The sequence below is a fragment of the Dermacentor silvarum genome, chromosome 4, assembly GCF_013339745.2.
Source record: "Dermacentor silvarum isolate Dsil-2018 chromosome 4, BIME_Dsil_1.4, whole genome shotgun sequence".
Classification (NCBI taxonomy): Eukaryota; Metazoa; Arthropoda; class Arachnida; order Ixodida; family Ixodidae; genus Dermacentor; species Dermacentor silvarum.
In genome coordinates, this window is record NC_051157.2 from 208438783 (window position 1) to 208455003 (window position 16221).

Here is a 16221-nt window from a genome sequence, read left to right on the forward strand (position 1 = left end):
GTGACAGAGGAGGCCTAGTGGCCGGGCGGTTACAGAACAGCCTGGCCGCGGACATGTCGCGAATGGTAGAATGGCATGGATGCTGGCTATCTGATTTAACATTCAGGGTGTAGGCAAAGCTTAAGTATGTCCTTTGGAGATGTAGTGACCATTCGTTTGATTCAACGTACAGACTTTCTACAGGACTAGTCCTGAAGGCACCTGTAGCAAGACGGATACCTAAGTGGTGAACCGAATCTAGCATCTTCAAAGCACTAGGTGCAGCGGAGTTGTATACTATAGCTCCATAGTCGAGGCGCGACCTAATGAGACTTTTGTAGAGGTTCAAAAGGCATCTCCTGTCACTTCCCCAAGATGTCCGGGACAATAGCTTCAGTAGATTCATTGTCTTTAGACACTTCGCTTTCAGATATTTCAAATGGGGGATAAATGTTAATTTAGTGTCTAAAATGAGGCCTAAAAATTTATGTTCATGGCTCACAGATAGCCGTTGTCCATTAAGATGAATGCAGGGGTCAGGTAGTATACCTCTCTTGTTCGAGAAAAGAACACAAGTGCTTTTTTGAGGGTTCAGTTTAAATCCATTCTCGTCAGCCCATTTACATACTTTGTTTAACCCAAGTTGTACATGTCGCTCACAGATAGAAATGTTACATGATCTAAAACCTATTTGTACGTCATCCACATACACCGAATACATCGTACTAGGTAAGACAGTATGGAGCGAATTCATTTTCACAACGAATAGAGTGCAGCTCAGTACACCACCTTGTGGTACACCCGTTTCTTGAGTAAATGGACGAGATAGGATATTACCAACCCTAACACGGAACGTGCGATTAGATAGATAGCTTTCAATCACTCTCAAGAGATTGCCTCGGACTCCCATTGCAGCCAGATCACGGAGAATTCCAAAACGCCAAGTTGTATCGTATGCCTTTTCCATATCTAGAAATACCGATAATAATAACTGTTTGTGCCCAAAGGCATCCCTGATGTTCGCCTCGATGCGGACAAGGTGATCAGTTGTGGATCTACCCTCTCTAAAACCGCATTGAAAAGGGTCTAGTATTTTGTTGATTTCAAGATAATGAATCAAGCGTCGGTTTACTATTTTCTCAAATAGTTTGCATAAGCAGCTTGTTAGGGCTATAGGCCTATAGCTGCTGGCTGAAGACGGGTCCTTGCCTTCTTTAAGAATAGGTATTATTATTGCTTCCCTCCAGGCGGACGGAATATAGCTGGCAGAGAATATGGCATTGAAAAGCGATAGGAGTGTTTTGTGTGCTTCGGGGTTTAAGTGTTTTATCATCTCGTAAAGTATTCGATCCTTTCCAGGGGCACATTTATTACAACAATTTAGTGCGGCCTGAAATTCTGCCATGTTAAATGGACGGTTGTAGGGTTCATTTCTGTCTCCTTTGCGATCCAGAGGCAGTCGCTCCGCTTGTCGCTTGTGTCTCAGGAATGAATCTGAGTAATGGGATGAACTGGAAATGTACTGAAAATGTTCTCCTAGAGAATCAGCTTGGGCCTCAAGAGTTTCTCCTTGTGTATTCACTAATGGTAGAGGATGAGTTTCACGGCCTTTTATCTTGTTTACCCTGTTCCAAGCTTTTCTTTCGTCTGTATAAGAATTTATACTAGATATGTATCTTTGCCAGCTTTCCCTTTTGGCACGGCGGCGTGTTCTTCTTCCTTCAGACTTTATTTTCTTGAAGCTGATAAGATTCTCTGTAGTCGGAGAGTCGCGGAGGTGATTCCAAGCCTTATTTTGTTTCTTTCGCGCTTCCCTACATTCATCGTTCCACCAGGGAACACGTCGTTTGGAAGGTGAACCATTTGTTTCGGGGATACATATTGACGCTGTATCAACAACAAATGCCGTCAGATATGCCACTGCATCATCTATAGGAAGCGTAGAGATGTCTTCCCAGTTTATGCGTGTGAGTTCTTCATACCGCTTCCAGTCGGCTGACTCGACTTTCCAGTGGGGGACGCGTGGAGAGCACTCATCAGCTTTTGTTAATTTTAGGAAGATAGGAAAATGGTCACTTCCATATGGATTTTTAATCACGTTCCACTCTAGGTATGGCACGAGTGTACTAGATGCGATGCTTAAATCGATAGATGAATATGTTTTGTTTGCCACGCTGTAAAATGTAGGCTCTTTCTTATTTAGTAGGCATGCATCTGTAGAGAGGAGGAAGTTTTCTACTAAGCGCCCTCTAGCATCACAGCGACAATCTCCCCAAAGGGTGTTGTGTGCATTAAAATCTCCAACGACAACATAAGGTTCGGGCAGTTCATAGATGAAGCTGTGAAATTCTGCTTTTGATAGGTGGTAGTTCGGGGGGATGTATAGTGAAGCAATTGTTACCATCTTGTTAAAGAGTACTGCACGGACAGCAACTGCCTCCAGAGGCGTTTTAAGCTGTATTTGCCGGCAAGCAACACCTTTATTTACTGCTATGGCCACACCGCCCGACGAGGCAAGGGCGTCGTTGCGGTCTTTTCGGTAAATGGCATACTGCCGGAGAAAGTTCGCATGAGAAGAATTAAGATGGGTTTCTTGGACACACAACACCCTTGGATTAAACTTGTGAAGGAGTTCCTGAATATCATCAAGATTGTGGAGTAAACCTCTAACATTCCACTGCAGTATCTGTGTATCCATTTTATATGTGTTTTGTGCTGTGTGTCTGAGAGGTAAATTAAGCTAGCTCACGAGGCCTATGGGGGTTTTCCCTTTCTTCCCGGCGCGCTCGAGGGAGCTGCGCCGTTCTTTGGGCGTCTGAGACGCCGGTGTTTTTCTTGTATCCATCATAGGGATGGTAATATCGATGAACGGTTAATCGATTAATCGACTAAAAGTATGCCGCAAAACGATTAATCGTCATCGATGTCTACCTTTAATTTAATCGGTTTAATCGATTAAACCAGTTCGATTAATCGTTTTCCAGACAGTGACTAAAGTGGCGTGAAAATTTTCAAATCGTACTATAGAATGCGGAGCACGAGCAACGACAGCGCGGCTGCGAAGACCGAGAGCGAATGTCGACTGTTTTCCCGAGTCCTGCCGAGCTTGCCAAGCGTTTCCGCGCTTTACGCACACGTCACACAGGCTGCCTGAGGCCGAAGAGAGCCCGACCCCATGGAGGAAGAAATAAACTACGGAAAGAGCATTACGTGAGGCAGCAAGTCTTGGCAAGCGAACTTACCGTCAAGACATTTCCTTCGCTTTTTACCTCGCAGTATAGGGTCAACACGTGACTCTGAGAGGCAACGAATTGGCGGATAATTTCAGATCAGCGCGCACCCGTTCAGCTGCTGCCCTGCACCTTTTGCAGCGAGGCAGCATTAAACCTACCGCGCGCTTTGATGTGACGATCACGTGTAGGGCCGTTGCTTCTTGATGTCGCTGCGATGTTCTCTTCTAATTTCTTCTTCCCCACCCTCCTCAGTAAGTGTCCTTTTTAACATACAGGGTGTTCATTTTTAAGTTTTACGGAATCTTTTGAGAGCGCCTGTGGCAGGTAGCATAATTCTTATCATTGATGAGACGGACATTAGTACGAGAAATCGAACCACATATTCAACTAATTACCAAACATTACTAAATTAACTTCATAGTTAACTTACGACACATCTTGCAATTTGCCAATGGCAGCCGGTGAACTTATCTATTTACTTATTTCACGTACTTTCCAGGCCCGAAGGCGTTACAGAAAGGAGTGGATTCAAAAACAAACAATAATGCAGCAAAAATACAAACAAAAAATAATAACAAAAGGCATTCGAACAGCGCTCTTGAAGTTGGTAGAGTCGGTGATGAGTGCGACTGATGCGGAAAGGCGATTCCAGTCCGTGCTTGTCCAAGGATGAATGAGTCACTGTACCGGCTTGTGCGGCACAATGGCCCCCCGACTTCGAGGCTGCGGTCAGCGCGGGACGAAATATAAGGGAAGGGCAAGGAAAAGGGAAGGGCAAGAAGGGTTTCTTTTAAAAGGGGGTTAAAATGAAAAAAATTGTGAAAAAGGGAAAGACGGGAACATTTGCGGCGTGACGAAAGATAAGGTAAGGTAAGATAAAGCGTCCACCGCGGTTTTGAATAATTTCAAGAGTAGAAACTAATGAAGACAGAGTCGGATCCCAAATGGCTGAAGCATACTCCAATTTGGAGCGAACTGAAGTTTTGTAGAGAGTTAGCTTCAGGGACGAAGGGGCAGAGCTAAAATTACGGCGCAAGTAACCAACCATACGGTTAGCGTTATTAGCAACATACTCAATATGCGAATGCTAAGAAAGGTTATTTGATATATGAAGGCCGAGATACTTGTAAGAAGTAACTGACGTCACAGGTGCACCATTAATAAAGTACGTGTGCATGAGAGTGTTACGACATATTCGCATGGCCTTGCATTTATTTGAATTTAGTTGCATGCACCAATTAGAACACTACTCAGTTACGCGGTTAAGGTCGTCTATGCAGTTCTTGGGAATCGGAAGAATTAGTAATTTTACGGTAGAGAACACAGTGATCTGCGAATAGCTTTATGGAAGAACAAAGAACGCAGTTCGGAAGATCGTTAATATAGATTAAAAAAAAAAACACCGCCCAAGCACTCCGTACAGATGGTTAAGCAGCGAAGCTGAAGCGTGCGGCCCCGGTGTTTAGAAGTGGGTTAATCCCGAAGCTGTGAAGCGTTTCTCAATTATTGGTTACATGATTGTGTTTCTAGTGGAACGCAAGCGCCAATGGGGGGCGGATGCTGCTAACCACGACGCCTAGCTAACTCGTGATATCGAACGCATGCGACAACGGCGAGCCGAGGAGGAGGCGTTGCGGGCAGAGCAGCGTCAACGTGGCAATGGCGGGAACGCGTTCGTCAACGATGTCACTAACGGCGCTGCCAATGGCGCGCGTGCTTGAGTGCGACGTAGAGAACGACGTAACTGACGGCGCAGCCAATGGAGACGTTTACCGAAACATGAGACGAATGGTTTTTCGTTTCGCCTAGCCATATACAGCTTTTGCTGTAAAAGAGAAGTGGACCCAGGACTGAGCCTTGAGGAACACATATTAGAAAACAGGCGTATCTACTTGTCAGGCGTATCCACTTGGAATGAATTTGAGTTTGACACCAGTTTGGAGATATGCACGATCTAACTCGCCGTAAACAAACGCTGTTGTTCCAATTACTTTTTTTACCAAAGTGCATTGAAGAACAAAAGTAACTGGAACGCCCATGTATTTCGTCCCACACTTTGAGAAATAATATATCAAAACTGGTGTCATCCTGGAAATTCATTTCAAGTGGATGCGTCTTGCAACCTCACTGGCTACAATTCATAAATTGCAATATCTGTCGTAAAGTAAGTAACTAAGAAGTTCATTAGTCAATTTATAGTTAATTAGTCAAGTATGTCTATCGATTTTTCGTGCTACTAATGTCCGCCTCTTCGAATAACCCAGCTCAACGATAAGAATTATGCTACCTGACACAGGCAATTTTGAAAAATTCCGTAAAACCTAAATATGAACACCCTGTATATTGTTTATTCCTTCACTAGTCACTAGCGGCAATTATAGTTGGCCTTTAAGAAATTAAACATTATTCTTTATCAAAGGTTACATCCTTGTATTTCTTATCCTAGTTCCATTTTCAAACGTTATAATAGGTACTTACGTGAGTAGATAACTGTGTTTCAGCCTTTTTAAAGCGCCCGAAAAAGAAGTCGATTAATCGATTAATCGACGAAAAACCCCGCATCGAAAGCGATTAATCGATTATAGGCTAAACCGACGAACGATTAATCGTTAATCGATTAAAATATTTAATCGACCATCCCTAATCCATCACCTCATCTGAGGCGGTGGATAGTGCCCGCTCAGCGGGCACGTTTCCGGGGGTTTCGGGCCTATCTGCACGGGCAGTGGCCCTGGGTCCGGCAGGCCCGCGGGTCTGCTGGCCCTCCTTAGCAGGGGGCGGAACAGCGCTGGCTGCTCCAGCCGGGGGGGCTGATGGTGTGGCTGCCGTCACACTCCGTGTGACTTGAGCGGCCGCCGAATGACGTGGCGCTGCCCCCCGGCGCGCCACATCGGTGTAGGACGGACTAGACTGGTTATGCATAGAGAAACGCTTGCGTGCTTCTTGGAACGACAGATTAAATTTGATTTTGAGTTCAATGATTTGCTTCTCTTTTTTCCAAGACGGACATGAACGGGAGTACGCGGGGTGATCTCCGTCACAGTTAGCACAGCGGGTGGTGAAAGTGCAGGAGTCAGATAGGTGCTCACTGGATGCACATTTTGCACAGGTGGTGCACCCTCGGCAGGTTTTCGAACCATGCCCGAACCGCTGACACTTGAAGCATCGGCGCGGATTCGGGATGTATGGCCGTACACGGAGTTTGCAGTATCCAGTTTCTATTGAGTCTGGTAGGTTACTTGTTCCAAAGGTAATGATTATGTGTTTCGTCGGGATTTGCTTGTCATCGCGCCTGATGGTTATTCTTTGTACTTTTACTACATTCTGATCTTGCCACCCCTCGAGTAGCTCGCTCTCACTAAGGTCAATTAGGTCATCTTCAGAGATGACACCGCGGACAGTGTTCAATGATCTGTGTGGGCCCACTGATACGGGAATGTCTCCAAAAGCAATGAGTTTTGTTAATTTGCTGTACTGGGTCTTGTCTCGAACTTCAAGAAGAAGGTCGCCGCTTCCCATCTTAGTTACTTTGTAGCCTGGGCCGAGCGATTCTGTCAAAGATTTTGACACAACAAAAGGAGATATTGTGCGGACTGTCTTGGTTTCATGCTGACTGTGGATTACGTGGTACTTTGGGAATGTTTCTTTCGGCTGCATGAAAAAATTGAAGCTTTCATCGGTGCGCCCCCTCTTGAGGGAGCGATCAGGTAGTGGGGGGAAATTGGATTCCATTAAGAGATTCCTATATTCGGCAGGGATGGCCACCACCCACCATGGAGCCCAACTAGGGGACGACACAGGACAAACTATTCAGTTCTGTGCACGCCAACGGTGCATCCCCACTATAACCAAATACCTATACCCAAGGCTGGATATAATGCACAAGGTTAACCCTTGCTGCCCATGAAATCGGAAGTAAAAGGAAAATAAAGAGAGGACAGGAAAGATTGAAAGTGAAAGAGAAAGACGAAGATTGGGAGAGAAGGACAGGAAAGGGCAACTACCGATTCCCCCCGGGTGGGTCAGTCCGGGGGTGCCGTCTACGTGAAGCCGAGGCCAAAGAGTTGTGTTGCGTCCGCCAGGGGGCCATAAAGGTCCAAACACCCGGCTTCGGCTCAACCTCCAGGATCCCCTTTTCCCCGGACACGGCTAAGCCGCGCACGGTTAGACGCGGGAGGGTCCAACCCCCATGTGCTCGGGTCCGTGGTGTCGCAACACACCAAACGCCTACTTGCGCAGACGCCCCTGCGGGGACGTTAGCAATTTAAAACAATGTTATTAGAAATTAATCCTGACTCTTCTTTTAATATCACTTTATGTATCTTCTAAGCATTGCTAACGAGGCTACACACTTCGCCGGCCCGAAGTGAGTTCGCCGAACACACTCGCCGGCGAGTGCACTCTGCATCACGTGTCACTAAGCGTTCCCGTGTGGCAGCTTGCGAATGACACTAGCCGCGAAGTGCACTCGCTCAAAGTGCACTTTACTTTGCCCGTGTGGCACGGGTATATGTTATTAGTGGTACATCACGGCAGTGCAACACATTCATCACGTGGTGCATGCTCTTTTGAGAACTCCGTCAGATTTCTGTGTCAGCACCACTTATTTTGTAGTTTTGCTCCCTGTTATGGGTTATTCTGTTTTCTCTAAAGCTTTTTCTATTTCTTAAAGTCAAGCTATGGCACAATTGGCAAAGGGCAGAAATGTCCGATTGTACAGCTACCTGAAGTGCCCTTTCTATGACACACTCTTCATATTACTCCATTTTTTTGAAGATGCTGCAAAAATGTTCAAGCGACTAAAGAAGATGGTAGACAAGGCTGGCACTCCTGCAGAGGCTGTTGGCGTTACACCGGCCCCAAAAGTAAGCAATTTTGTATTCTGTTGGCAGATAAATGTTTCTAACAGGTGTAATTGTGCAGTTAGGATGACATTATGGACAGTAGTTTGAAAGTCGTTCCAGCTTTTAATGTAGGCCAATTATTATTTAAGAATGTTCTTTCAGAGCCACTGTCTAAAGCAGTGGCTGACATCGGGACAGGTGAAAGCCGATAATCCACTAATCAAGTGAGCTCACTTAACTTTCACAATTAGACTTAGATGACTTATTGCAATAGCAAAATGGAATTTAGGTCTAAAAATTGTTATTCCTCTTGCTGTTGTAATATGACAAGTTGGGCTGTCTGTGCATGTAAAGCAGACTCTGAGGCTGAGCACAAATAGCCATACCCTTGCGCATACGTCACTCAGTAGCAGGAAGCCAGGTCGCTGCTCAAGTGGCTAGCTTTGTTCAAAACAGCACCATCCTTCAATGTCTGTTCATTGTCTGTTTAGCATTGCCATGGTTACAATGGCTAGTTGGTTTTCGGCTGCTGAATATGTTCACACGGTCACTCCTTGCGTAGCTGTGAACACATATGCCCACTTAGTTGTGTATGTATGAAGCTGCGCATCCCTATTGACATGTGCCTTCAAATTCCTGTGATTACAAGCATATTCATTTGCTTTCCGACAGCAGGACCTGCAGGTTCACAAAGACGACATTCTTCCACTGGCATTAAGCGATTTGCCACTAATGCTCTCGTGTATGTGGAAACGAAGTCTCAATTGTAGGATAAATTGCAGCTTCATCAGGACACAATCCCACTACAAGGAACAGACATTTCTGACTTAAAGTTCTGTCCTTTATTATTATGCACTGCCTGTACACATGTGGTGTTTTGGCATCTATCTAGTAACTGTTTTGAAAAGCTCCTTCCACCATGGCCAAGCTATGCCTCTTCATACTGTAGATAGCTATACTCTCCATCTCGCGCATAGCAGGCAGCACTACAAAAGCTAACGAGACTTCTCTTGCTGTTTACATTCATGACGAAATGGTGCATCACATATGAAAGTTATAGGTATGTGACATGTAAATCTGTGTAACATTACGTGCCATACTTTTGTCTCAGTATATGCAAAATTTTATATGAACTGTCTCACACCTTAACCTATTTAGTACCACAAACGAGCAGAATGACATGTTTTGCAATAGGCAGTGCCAGAACACCACTTGTGCTTGTGATTAAATCATTGTATGTCTTATATCAAAATACAAAAAATGCACAAACATTGCACGATTCAACTTAGCTTTACGTCTATCACTTGTAGTCATTCTTCTGAAAAAAAGCGTCTCCCTAGAAGAGGGACTTCTATGACCACACTACTTGCTTAGCTTGTGCAGCATTGCTTGCTTAGTAAGAAATGGAGTATAATCACTTGAGCAGTGTAATGCTGATGGTGGTGTGCTGGTTTCATGCAGCTGAGTTAACACTTCCTAGTTATGTCTCCTCGAGGACATGGCTGCTTGCACTAATGAACCTCCTAGCGAAGGTTTTCTGTAATCGCAATTTGTGATATCTAAATGCTGATGTGGCATGTACAAACCGCTTGCTTCAATTTCTTATTGGGATGAGCTGTCTAAAATTTAATTTTCGCTCATAATTGCAATATTTATCTAATTTCACCTGTCTTCTGATGACTAATAATGCCATGCTTCTACCTTGACAAACATATTATGAAATTAGTTCATTGAAGCCCAATGTCAGTGGAAGCTATCAGTAACTATTAAAGGCTATGCTAGCTATAAAAATGCTGCTTGTGTTTGGGGTTTATTCACTTTGTAAGATGAAATTTTTATACACAAGTGCAGTCAGTGAATTGACAATTGCATGTCTGCAAGGGGAAGTCAGACAGTTGTATTCGAAGACAATTGCATCTTGTTTGATACTTCTAGTGAACTTGTGCCTCGCTAATTAAGCTCAGCTTGACCCTTGGCCCACTACTTAATCAGGCTTGAAGCTTGTAATATCTGCTAGTTACTAGAATTGCACCAGAGCTCACCCTGTGTCATCCCTCGAGGGATAAACCAACAAAGAAATGACTCGCATGTGCCTAGATCTAAGCAGATGCATGTCATTCTTTTGCATTGAAGTTCCAGATACTTCCTAGTCTTAGGTGAAAGTGCACGACTTAGCACAATGCATGCATGTTATATGCATGCATTGGACTGCTTTGTTCCTTACACTGAATCGGCACGAAGCAGCTGCTGCTGTATTTGCGAACCTCGGCCTATTTTCTAACCATTCCTTTATCAAAAGCTTATAAAATCTGCACATGTTCCATTGTTTCGCAGGTAGACATCGGTGACGGTGTGTACGTTGAAGAAGGCCTGCTTATGAGGCTGCGCCTGGATGCAAATAATTCAGGTTCACGGTTCGCGAGGGGCCTCCTTAAAGCTCTTTTTACAAAAGAAGACCTTGAAGGGAGGTCCCTCTTTGGGCGGCCTTCGAATGCCCATAAAGGCCTTCCGCAGAAGGAGCCACTAGACTCCAGGAAGGTCAACGCCATATTGGGTATGTTTGTGACAAAAAAAAAGGATCTTAATATTCTTTTCAGTTTTCAACAAACTTGTTTCATGGCAATTTCAGTGCTATGTTAGGGTAGTGCTTGCTTTCCAGGGAAAATTGCTATTAGCCTGATTGTAATAGCATATTATAATGAAAGCTTTGCCAACTTAACTGGAAAACTGTCATTACTGTTGCCATAAGTGTTTTTGTGATTGAGGCTATGGTCTACAATAACCTGTCTCGCGGAAAGCTATGCTGTTTGGTGACAAGCTCACTTTGACGATGTCTGCCTGCACAGCAAAAGCATTTTATAATCTCGCTGTAGAACCTCCATAATGCGTGTTCAACTGCTTACATGTTGCTTGTATCATTTCTTGGTCCTTAAGTGCTCTCTTAAGTCGCTCGTCTTTGTACTTGTGCCCAAGCAAAGCTGCGACACAGTTTCGACAGCCACTTTGCCTTTCCTAAGATAGTTCACATGCATGAAACTTCCATGCACTGTTCACAATATGAATATGGAAGTTCATTAAACTGAAGTTGATTTGCAGGTTTTGTTTGTATATGACAATTGGTATGATAGAGCTTATGGGTCTTGCATCTCTAGGGGTTGCGCACATCCATCATTGTCTCAGCTCGTATGCACTAACTTAGCCATTTCATGCACTTTAGAAGGACTTTGCACAAATCAGATGAAGACGTTTAGAGCTCATAGGGTTGAAAGCTTGCATCTTGTGCACTTCCTTTCACAGAAACAGATGCATGGTCTGTTGCAATGTCAAAGTAATGAAACCAATGTATTGCCTTTTTTTTCACTCTCTCTTGTCTAGGCTACACAACGCGGCACTTCAATGTCCTGCCAGGACAGCTCAAGAACACATTGTCGTCACTTCTAGCCCGGGGCTATTAAATGGATTAATTCAATTGCAAATTTAAACGTGTTTCTGTTGCATGCCACACCTAGCCACTTGGCAGCGTGTGACCCCTGCCTTTGTTTATTGCCTGCTTCTATGAGAAAACAATTCTTTTATGTAGTCGCTATATACCTTACAATGGCAGCATTTTAAAGTTTCTTGCCAAATGTCAAGCTAATGCACATTACATCATTACACACATTAAGTAACTTTCATTAAAGCTTGCATGCTATTCACTAAATTATTACTGTAGTCAGTTGATTGGTATATCTTATTTAAAACAGCAACAAATGTGCGTTACTTGGAACGTCATTACAGTGTTCACTGAAGTCCGACAAGCAGTTCTTGGACAGTTGCAAAGAGGTTTTTAGGAAGTAAATAAAGGTGTTATTCAGAGATAATAAAAGGTTTGCAAAGATTGCAATATATCTGTGGCCATTAGTCAACAGGATGTTACTAGCAAGTTGTTTGGGTGTACAAAGGTGGTTACTAAATAATTGCTTCACAGTTTCTAGGAGCTACATAAAAAGTTAATTCAGAGACAAAAAAAAGGTTTGTAAAGCTTAATTGCAATACATATATATATATCCGTGGCCACTAGTTGACAGGATGTTACTAGCAAGTTGTTAGGACGTCAAAAAATGGTTAATAAATAGTCGCTTCACAGATGACACATTCTACCAACAGAAGGTAATAAGCAGTCGGTAAGAATTTAATCGACATTTTATGTCTATTTTTCCAATTCAATATCGGTGGCCAATAGTCGGCAGGATGTTTGTACAAAGTTGTTGCAGTGTCTAAAGACGGTTTATTCAATGTCGATAACGTCTAGTAACCTTTGTCTAAAGACGGTTTATTCAATGTTACTAAAAATTTTTGTAAGGGTAGTAGACTTGAAGTTGTGAGGCATTGCGTATAAAGGGCAGCAAGCTTTTCAAGCATAATATCTCCTCCATCTTTGATCAAATCGACTGTTATTCCATCTTCTCCAGCAGCTTTTCCCCTGGTCATGTCTTTCAAGGGCCTTCTAACTTCGTCGCTAGTTATAGAAGGGGCTTCTGTATCCTGTTCATCACTACTTCGAATGAAAGTAGCTTGGCTGGTCTGGGTACTGTATAGGTCAGTATAGAATTCTTCCACTGCTTTTACTATTTCGTCGAAATTGCTGATGATATTACCCCGGTTATCTTTCAGTGCATACATTTTCCCTTGTCCTATGCCTAGTTTTCTTCTCACTGATTTCATGCTGCGTCCATATTTTTACTGCTTCCACAATCTTTTCCACGTTATAATTTCGGATATCCACTACTTTCTTCTTTTTGATTAGTTTCGACAGTTCAGCGAATTCTATCTGGTCTCTTGAGTTGGACACTTTCATGTTTTGCCGTTTCTTCATTAGGTCCTTTGTTACTTGGGAGAGCTTGCCTACTGGTTGCCTTGGTGCCTTACCTCCTACTTCAATTGCTGCTTCTGACATCAGCCTACTTACGATTTCATTCATTACCTCTATGTTGTCTTATCTTCCTGTTCTAAAGCTGCATATTTGTTTGCGAGCACCAGCCTGAATTGGTCTGCTTTTACCCTTACTCCACCTAGGTTGGCCTGTTTCTTCTTGACTAATTTTACTCTTTCTCTCTTCAAATTGACAGAAATCTTAGACCTCACTAACCTATGGTCACTGCACTTTGTCTTACCTAACACTTCTACATCCTGCACTATGCTGGGATTGGCAGAGAATATGAAATCTATTTCATTCCTTGTTTTTCCATTAGGGCTCTTCCAGGTCCACTTCCTGTTGCTGCGCTTCCTGAAGAAGGTATTCATTATTCGGAGCCTATTCCTTTCCAACATCTCTCCTCTAGTGTTCCTAGAATGGATGCCGTAGTTGCCAATCGCTTGCTCGCCAGCCTGCTTTTTCCCCCGCTTTTGCATTGAAGTCGCCTATGACTACAGTATACTGAGTTTGCACCTTTCTCATTGCTAATTCAACATTTCATAGAACTGTTCTATTTCTTCTTCATCGTGACTGGAGGTTGGGGCGTAGGCTTGTACAACCTTCATTCTATACCTCCTATTCAGTTTTATTACGACGACTGCTACCCTCTCATTAATGCTATATAATTCATCAATGTTGCCCGCAATGTCCTTATGGATTAGAAATCTTTTACAGGAATGATAATTTAGGGTTGTTATGTAGGAATAGATAAATTTCAGTTAATTTATTAATTAAAGTATGGATAACTGTAATCAAGGTTTGTTCAGCATAGGGATACATTCATTTTAGGTGCAATTAATATAAAAGGGGGCATAGATAAATTACTTAAATTAATGATGCAGTCCCATATACAGGGTGGTTGTAAAGTCAATACCTATTTTTAATTTAGATCCCCCTAGAAACTAGCATCAGCTCTAACTGGCTTGTAATACTGTTGACTAATATGATATTAATATGACCAATATGAGAGCATGGCTTGATGACAATTTCCCCGGAAGATGGATTGGCCGCGGGGGCTGACAGAATGGCCTACATGCAGCCCTGATCTAACACCCTGCGACATCTTCCTTTGGGGATGGGCTAAGGAACAAGTGTACAAGTTAAGACCAAGGCATCTTAACAGTTTTGAACACAATATCCGCGAGGTGATTGCAAGTGTCCCAGTTTGGATGCTACGAAGAATCTGTTCCTAAACGATTCAGGCAGCGTGTGGAAAATGCGGGTGCATACGTCGAAATGTAACGTAATAACCAAATGGTACACCGTGATAATGTATTCAATGGCAATAAAACTAGCTTTGCTCGGTTGTGTGCTTTTTGAACTATTCATTGTTACAAATAGATATTGACTTTACAGCCACCCTGTATATCAGCCATATGGAGTTCACATGGACGCAGTGTGACCCATCCTAGGGGTGAAGGCAGGGGTGGGGGGGTGGGAGGGTGCAGGCATCTTGAACAGAGGCTCCCCCACCCCCTCCCAACGTTTCAGTGTAGCAGTAAGTAGAGTGCCTGCCCTACCCAGCACCTGCCTTGCCTCCTCCCCTCCTCCCCCCCGCACCCCCCTCTCCCACTCATATCCCTGGTCATGGTCAAGTGCGTGCCCCTTCCTTAAAAAGAAGTCTTGCTATGCTACTCCATCACTTGCAGGTTTCACCTGCTTCATAATTTACATTATATAGTTTTGTGATCGGGACCCCTATTATAAGGCAAATTAAGCGACAGCGCAAGTGAACGTATGGCATTTGAGAATGTTGCTGCGAGGTTAAATTAACCTAAATTAACTCATAGAAAATGCAGCTAAAGAGGAATAATTCTTCGTGCAGTTTCATTTTTCATTCAAACTTATATAGTCCCAAATGTCTATCTTGCTAAGATCTGACCAGCCGCCCGTGGCTCATGCGTATACGTATACGGTGGCCGCATATTAATTGACGAGGTCGGAATAAAAGATCGAGAGCTTGAGTGCTGTGCTTTTTTTGATGAAGTGGGAGAAGGGGGGGGGGAGTTATAAGGACACGCCCAGAGGTCGAATATGATTCGTAAGGTCTCACGATCGACATCTCGCGGCGTGCGGCACGGGCGCTTTCTTTCACCGTGCTTTCTACCAGCCACTGCAGCAACGCGGGAACCGTGGCCATGGCCCACGGCCGGTCTCGACTCTCCGGACTGGACTCTTCATGGACTGTACCAGTCGCGCACCGGCGGGGAGGTTTCGGGTGTTGTAACCCCCCCCCCCCCCCCACGCGTCCAGCCCCACTAGTCCAACGTGTACCTTCAGTGCTCTGTTCACATTGTCATGACAGTTCAGGGGGCGGCTTGGAAGTCGAATTTTCCTGATTAACAAAAACACTCCGTCACTGTCTTGAATGTTTCATTCATTAACTCTTAAATTTCATTGCATAACACGCTGACGAACAAAAAACATCGTCATCATCCTAGGTGTCATTATATTATTATAAATATTAGAAATTTTATTTGCTGTTGGATTCCTCTGGCTAAAGCAAGGAAATTGCATATTATGCAAAGTGCACGCTTCCCCCCCCCCCCCCCCCGGCAGAGATCCTGGGTGCGCTACTGGACTAGACTCTCCGTGCGCGCGCGCCGCGCCGCGTTGGCGTGCGGAGAGTCCAGTCCGGCCACGCAGAGCACGTGACATTAGAGGCGTGGCCCGAGCAAGCGCGCATTTTTTCGTCTGCTACACTCGGAAGCGCGAATCACGCGCCTCTAAAATGTCGCGTATGGAGTGATATCGCTTCTGGCACTTTCAGTGATAGAAAAGGCTTGTTTTAAATGTGGCGCATTTAACTTCGCTTTGCTTTTAGTCAAGGCAGTTCGGCTAGAGTGATCTAGCTGCCGCCATGAGCCCAACGTAGGCTCAAAAGGGTGGTTATACAGCAGCTGGAAGTTCAGCAGCATCATTCGCAAAGTCACGCACGTCTCTCAAGTTTCAGAAAAGCTTACCGAAGCGCATAGTGTATCGTTACGCCTACGGTCTGAGCGGCATTATACTGTGACACAAATATAAAAATGATTAGCCTATCTTTTTCCTGTGTTTATAATATATATCGCTTTAGGCATTGTTTAAAGTGCCTCTGCATGTATTTCAATATTTGTACTTTATATGTGTATGTCAAAACGATATAACATTTACTGGGTAAGTTCGTATTACACTCTTGAGGCAAGCAGCACGAAAAACAACAAGAAGAAAA